Here is a 7,742-nt window from a genome sequence, read left to right on the forward strand (position 1 = left end):
GGAAGCCATATTGCCCTGGGTCCTTGCACTGTGCCTATACTTGGTCATCATCCCCTTTCCCCACATTCTCCCCTCCTCTCCTCTCCCCCCTATCCAATTTAAACTTTTCTGATGTTCTTCCAAAATATCTTTTGCTGGAAATTTGTTACAATCAAAATATTTGTGGATTCTGTCACTTCAAAACCAGCTTAGAGGCTTGATCTGGTGTTGATTTGTGCAGTGCCAGGAAGAGCTCAGATAAAGACCTATCTACTCTCTGTCATCTTGGCTCCCATCAGTCGGCAGGCTAAATCCTGAAAGGGACTTAGCACACTAAAAAAATTAGCTGTAAGGAGAAGAAGTAGGATTGGGAAATATAGTGGAATTAGGGATATACCAAGTGGCAGTGGGGAGAAGTAAGGAGAAAGATACTATAAGACAGAATTCTGTGATGGACTGACCCAAAAAAGGGTAGTAGCCATAGGTAGCAGCTATATATTATAAAGAAAATTTAACTTCAGGGACGTGCCTGGGATGTCTGACAGGGCATGGCAAAATGAGACTGCTCAAGACCTCTACAGAGGGTAGGTCTCAGGAATTTGACATAAATTGGACTTCAGACTGGACCATCTCCCCAAAGGGTGGGACCATAGAGCTAAACTTATCTCTTTCAGAACTTTTTGCCTGCTTGCCCCAGAGAACAATTCCTCTCCTAAGCACACCTAACACTGAAGACATCATCAACATGAACTCCCTTTAGCTTCTCTAACAAGAATAGCTTTTCCTAGTGATAATGGGTTGTAATGAATGGGTTAACTCCATCTTATTCAGACACTCTTCTCAACTGTATTTAGTATTCTAGTATTCCCAATATAGACTGAATGGTTTTGTATTTATAGATATGTTGAATGCTCTTAAGTGTTCCCTATGCTATTTGGTATATATACTTTCTTTATGTCATGTGTGTTTTCACGAATATGAATATATATATACATATGAATACACATATACCTCTGTGTGTGTGTGTGTGTGTGTGTGTTTATGTGTGTGTGGAGACATGGTACAATATCTTTGCTAAGAAACCCCAAATGGTGTCATGAAGAGCCAGACATAACTCAACAACAATCACATATTTGTATAGATATAAACATCCCTCTCTATTCTCTCTCTTGTTTCTCTCTTCTTTCTGTCTCTCTCTTTCTCTGTGTGTCTCTTTGTCTCTGTTTCTGTCTCTCTCCCTCTTTCTCCTTCCTCCTTCTCTCTCTTTCTCTCTTCCCCATTCCTCTTTCCTTGCTCCTTTCCCCTGTCTTTTTCTTTCTTCTTCCTTCTCTTCTTCCTCCTTCTCCTCCTTTTCCTCTTTCTTTTCCTCCTCCTCCTCTTCCTCCGTCTTCTCCTCTCTCTCTCTTTTTCTCTTTCTCTCTCTTTGAAAAATAGTGTGATCTGTGATCTGGTACATGACTTTGGAATCAGGAAGACCTGAGCTCAAACTGTCCCTCTTATATATACTAGCTGTGAGGTCATGGGTAAGTCACTTAATCTCTCAGCATCCCATTCATACAATTCTCTGAAACTCAAGTTATACACAGTCACATAATCACATTGATGGACAACATATTAAAATTTTTTTTTCAGTTCCAAATTCATCCCTTCTCTTTCATTGAGAAAGCAAGAAATTTGATATAGATTTACATATATAGTCAAGCAAAACACATTTCCATATTAGCCATGTTGCAAAACACAACACAGACTAATCCCTCCCTTTCCACCCCAAAAAATAAAGTTTAAAAAAAGTATAATTTGGTCTATATTCACTTTATCAGTTCTTTCTCTGGAAGTAGATAGCATTTATCATCATATGTCCTTCAGAATTGTCTTGGAGAATTGTATTGCTGAGAATAGTTATTCATAGCTGATCATTGTACAATACTGCTGTCACTGTATACAATGTTCTCCCATTTTTGCTTATTTCATATAAGTCTTTCCAGGTTTTTCTGAAAGTTTACTGTTCATCATTTCTTATAGCACAATAGGATTTCATGAAATAGTACTGTTATCACTTCTACACTGCAACTTTCTTCATCACAGTTTTGATATACTATGGATTGACATAAGAAATGAAATGGCAATTTTGGGGGAATTTTGCAGAAGCCACATATGATATGCAAAGGCCAGCAGACAACAGAAAAAGTTTGGAAACTCAGAAATACATAAAATATATGTATAATATCAACATATTTTATCTTTCAGTACTATAATAATTGAGATTTCTGTTATAAAGAGAGGTCCAAAAATTTTATGCAGATTTTTGAAATCACAGGACACACAAACTTTAAACCCAGAGATATGGAAGGGATAACTGTATTTGTAAAGTGCTAAGTACAGTATCTGTTATATAGTAAGCACTTAATAAATGCTTATTATTATTCTCTTCCAACTTTATTATCTTTCTAGAATCTTATATCAAGCACAGTGGTGCGATATCAAAGAGATAGAGACAATTAGCTTCTATTTATCCAGCTACTAAATGTAGCACTTAGATTCCAAGGAGATTATGAATGGTATATAGGTGGAGAGACACCTGCTGGTAAAATTGGAAATGGTTTGGTTATTCCCTTTCCTAACTCTCAGAGACAGATGAAACTCGATTTTGACAAGCCTTTTCTTCTTAGGATATTAAGGGGTGGCGCTGAAAGTTAAGGTCCAGATACCTTAAGAGCAATACTAGCATGGGAGTGAGGGTGCAGGCATTAGTGTACAAGCAGATCCTGGGAACCCAGAAGAGCATCCCAGGAAGCTTTAGAAGGGAGACTATTAACTGTAAGTTCCTCAACACCAGATCCCAAGAAAGGGGCCGTATGATTGAACATAGAGATGAAGAAGACTTTGGGTTGAAGGAAACTTTCAGACTGTTGATACCAGAGGAGATGTGGTGGGAACTTTTCTTCCTTTTTCCTTTTCTCTCCAACTATCCTAAGACTGCTTTTCTCTATTCCTTGAATATGTATTTCTTAAGAATTGTTTGCCTTTTCTGTTTACATTTGTCTTTCAAGTATGATAAACATTAACTATTGCAATGATGATTTATGAGTTTCATTACTAAAATGCTAACGAGAAAGACACAGGGAGAACACCAAGGTATGGAGAAAAATGGGCTTTACAACTACAATATATTTTGCTAATTATTTGGTGACTGAGTTTTTGGAGCAAAAAAAAATGAGAATTGTTGATTCACCTTTTTATAATGCTTTGGAAACAAATCAGAGAAAAAAATATTTAATGTGGGATTTTTGTAGAGAAATGTGATTAACAATTTTTTTTGGTTGTTTTGTGTCTGTAAAAGAATATAATTAACATTGGGAGGCAGGGACATGGCTATTTCCTGTTTTACTGTTATTTCTGGGCAGGTTTGAAAGGAAAACTACTCCCTTAGTGGGGAAGAGTCCAGGTTGTACCTGGGAAAGAGTAGCTTGTATCACATTACAGTTGAGGTAAATAAGAGGGAATGACAACTCCCTGGTAAACCCACTCACCAGCCCAGCTCAACAAACAAGCATTTATTGAGTGACTTCTATATCCCAGGCACTATAGTTAAGTACTGAATTTATAAAGACAAAAATAAAATAGCTCCTCCCCTTAAAGAAAAATAATATATACATTAATACCTAATAATTTGGAGAACTGGGGAGAATAATAGGTCAAGAGCTGGAAAAGACTTTAGAGGTCATCTAGTCTAATCCATTAATTTAGCAGATAAGGAAACCAAAGCAGACAGAAGTTAAGTGCCTTGCCTAGGATCACATAGTTGGCAAGCACCAGAAGTAGGATCTGAAGCCAGGCTGGTGCTCTTTCTATTGTAATATTACCTCCTCTTCAGAAAGGCTTCCTGTGGTTAAAATATAAGTGGTATTTGAGTTGTGTAATGAAGCAAGGGACTGATTCTAAGATATGGAGAGGAGGGAGTAAATGGATGTTTCTCTAAAAAAATGTTTTATTGAAATCTATGTCAGCTAAATCCCTCCTTATATCCTTTTCTCCTCCCCTGAGAGCCATTCCTTATAACAAAGAATGGAACACTAGAACTTGAAGGGACTTAAGAGCATCTGGTATAAAGATTTTTAAACCTTCCTGGTGGCAAGGATCCTTTAGGCATTCTACTGAAGCCTATGAATCCTGTCTTAGAGTAGTGTTTTTAAATGCTTAAAATAAAATACATAGAATTACAAAGGAAACCAATTAATACTGGAATGTAGTTATCAAAATATTTGAAAAAAATTCAGAAATCTTAGGTGTAGTTCAACTTCCTCAGGTTTCAGAGGAGGAAACAGGCCGAAATAGTGAAATGGTTTGTCCAAAGTCACTTGGCTGTTAATCAGGACAAACAAGACTCAAAACTAGGCCTTCATTCTTCAAAACCATTTATTTCCATTGGGACCAACATTTGAGGGTCCCCACATTTGAGAAGAAGGTCAAGGAACAACTTCTTCCCATAGCTGGTGGGGTGGGAGATAGGGAGAGAAATAATTTAAGAATTATCGGACTACTTGAAAGCCGCATTCAAAAAAAGAATCTAGATATCATCTTTCAAGAAATCATCAAGGAAAATGCTCTGATACTCTAAAACTCTAAAAGAGATTCCTCAAATGAAAATTCCCAGAAATATAATAGCCAAATTCCATAGCTTCCAAGTCAAGGAGAAAATATTGCAAACAGAAAAAAAAGAAAAATTTCAAATATTGTGGAGTCACAGTCAGATTCACACAAGATTTAGCAGCTTCCACATTAAAGAAGCAGAGGACTTGGAATAAGATATTCTGGAAGGCAAAGGAACTTGGTATTACAACCAAGAATAATATACTCAGCAAAACTGAGTGCAATCATTTTTAGGGGGTGAATATTTCATAAAATAAAGGACTTTCAAGTATTCCTGATGAAAAGATTATAGTTGAATAGAACATTTGACCTTCAAATATAATATTCAAGAGAAGCATAAAAAGGTAAACATGAAAGAGTAATCATAAGGAACTTAATAAAGTTAAATTTTATATTTCTATATGGAAAGATAATACATATAACTTCTAAGATCTTTATTATTATTAAGTTCAAAGGAGTTTACAAAGAGGGCATGGATATTTTCTCTTCTAAGAGACACATACTATCAGTTAAGGAGAAAAAGTTTGTCTGGCAAAGTGCATTCCACCCTCAGTATTTTTTTTTAAAACAAATTAAAATAAAATGAAATAATTCAAGAACCTTGGGTGCTCTTCCTTCAGATCTCCATCTCTTTCTAGGCACACCTCAGAAAACTTTCCATCATAACTGTTACTAATGCTCACTCTGCTTCATATTAACTTATTTATTCATTCATTGATTCTGTAAAAGCTTGATCTTGCTATGAAAAAGTAAGCTTTTTAATGTAGAATACTTTTTTCATTTTTTTTGTCTCGTGTAACCTTACTATCTAGTCCCTACCTTAGCAAATAGTATGTAAGTAATTATTATTTGCTAATTTGAAGTAAATCATGTATCCCCCTTTTCACTATCAAATGAATCACATTATTCTTTGGAACTCAATTTCATCTGTAACATAATGTGTGCTTTCTAGAGTCCCCAAGTTGGGGTGACAAAATATACTATGCTTTCTAGACCCCCCCCCCCCCAGGAGTGCCAAATTGTACTATCTGGACTAGCTCTTTGGAAGATATTTGGACCAGTCTGAGTCCTTGGTCTTAGTAGAGGAGTGATGAAGGCAAGAGACTCACAAGGCTGGTCAAAGATGAAGTCCGTTTATTTCAATTCCTCTTTTGTGAATTAATTACTTTGGAATGATGTCCAAAAAATTGAAGAGATAAAAAATAAGGCAGGATGCATTGGGAAACGGGGGAAGAGAAAAACAGAATGGGGGAAATTTTTCTCATATAAAAGAGACATGCAAGGGGAAGATGGAGAAGTGGCAGGCAACCTTTGAACCTTACTTCCATGTAAATTGGTTCAAAGAGGGAAGAACACACACACACACACACACACTCACACTCGCTCTCATGATGTGTATAGAAATTTAACTTAATAAGGAAACAGGAGAGGGGGGAAGAAAAAGGAGATGATAAAAGGGAGGGTGGATTAAGGGAGGCAAGGATTAGAAGCAAAATAAACTTCTGAGGAGGGTCAGAACAAAAATAAAGAATAAAGAGAAGAAAATGGAATAGATGGGAATATAATTAATAATTATAACTGTGATTATGAATGGGATGAGTTCATCCATATAATGGAAGCAGAGAGCATAATAGGTTAAAAACTAGAATCTAACAATAGAGAAATATTTAAAACAGAAAAACAGACACAAGAGTTAAAGGACTAGAACAGAATCTTATAGGCTTCAGATAAATTTAAAGAAGTCAGGGGTAACAAATCATGATCTCAGGCAAAACCCACTTGTCATTTCTGATAGGTAACTCAGAGTTGTTTTAATTTGCATTTCTCTAATTGAAAGGTTTCTTTTTTTTAAACTGTGGGCTAAGATGCCAGGGTTGAAAAAATTTGGCTAACAACAAAAGATTTCTGAACTCAATGACCAAAAATTAGCTCAAAATCAAATGCATAAGGAATCTTGAGTTGTTTCTGACAGCACTTAACCTGTGATGCATCACATTTCATTGCAGCTTTGGTTCTCTAAACTAATATATCAACTCTTTTTTTGTGTTCGCAAAGAATTGAAAACTGAGGGATACTCATCATTTGGGGAATGGCTGAATAAATTGGGGCCTATGGTTGTGTTGTAATATTATTGTGCTATAAGAAATGAAAAGGGGGTGATTTCAGAAATACATCACAAGACTTATACGAATTGATGAAAGTGAAGTGAGAACTGGGAGATCAATGTACAAATTAATAGCAATGTTGAAATGATGACCAACTGTGAAAGATTTGACTACTCGAATCATTATAATGATCCAAGATAATTTCAAAGGACTCATGATGAAATAATGTTATCCATCTTCAGAGAGAGAAGTGATAAACTCTGAGTACAAATTGAAGTATAATTTTCTCACTTTTGTTGTTTTTTTTTTTTTTTGCAATATGACTAACATAGAAATGTTTTGCATGATTTCATATGTATAATTGATGTTCTGTTGCTTGCCTTCTCTGTAGGTTGGGGAGGGATAATAGAAGGAAGAGAATTTGGAATTCAAAACATTAAAAGAAAAATACAACAAATAAATAAATAATATTTTAAAAAAAGAATTATACCAAAAATGTGTGTTGGAATTAGTTCAAACCAGTTCTTGGACAGGTGATTGTTAGCTAAATTTCCTGTGTAACACTTTGGAAATCAGCAAATGCCACAAATCAGGGTTTGATTTATTATGTTGATGACTGTCTAGACTTAAGGAAGTCATAGAAAATATGAATAATGTAGACTAAACTTAAAGATGTATTCTATGTACTTCTCCCTTCCTCTACCGAGCAGATTGTTAAACATATATCAGTACTCCCCTTGGCTTTTCCCAGTGGCTATCTGAAGGTCGGAAAGGACCTGGAGAACTGAAGACTTTCCTGAGAACCAGGAAGAAGACAAAAGAACTGAAAGAAAGGGGACATGAGAGAAGACAGGAAGGGAATATAGGGGAATATAGAGTATATAGGGGGAATAGAGAGTACACATCAAGGGAAAGGAGATAACCCATAAGTTCAAAGAGAACATAGAAAAATGGAAAGGAAAGGAATGGAAAAAAGCTATGTGCAGTGAGGATTGTTTCTTTCTTTAC

Source organism: Sarcophilus harrisii, chromosome 4, assembly GCF_902635505.1.
Source record: "Sarcophilus harrisii chromosome 4, mSarHar1.11, whole genome shotgun sequence".
NCBI classification, from domain to species: Eukaryota; Metazoa; Chordata; class Mammalia; order Dasyuromorphia; family Dasyuridae; genus Sarcophilus; species Sarcophilus harrisii.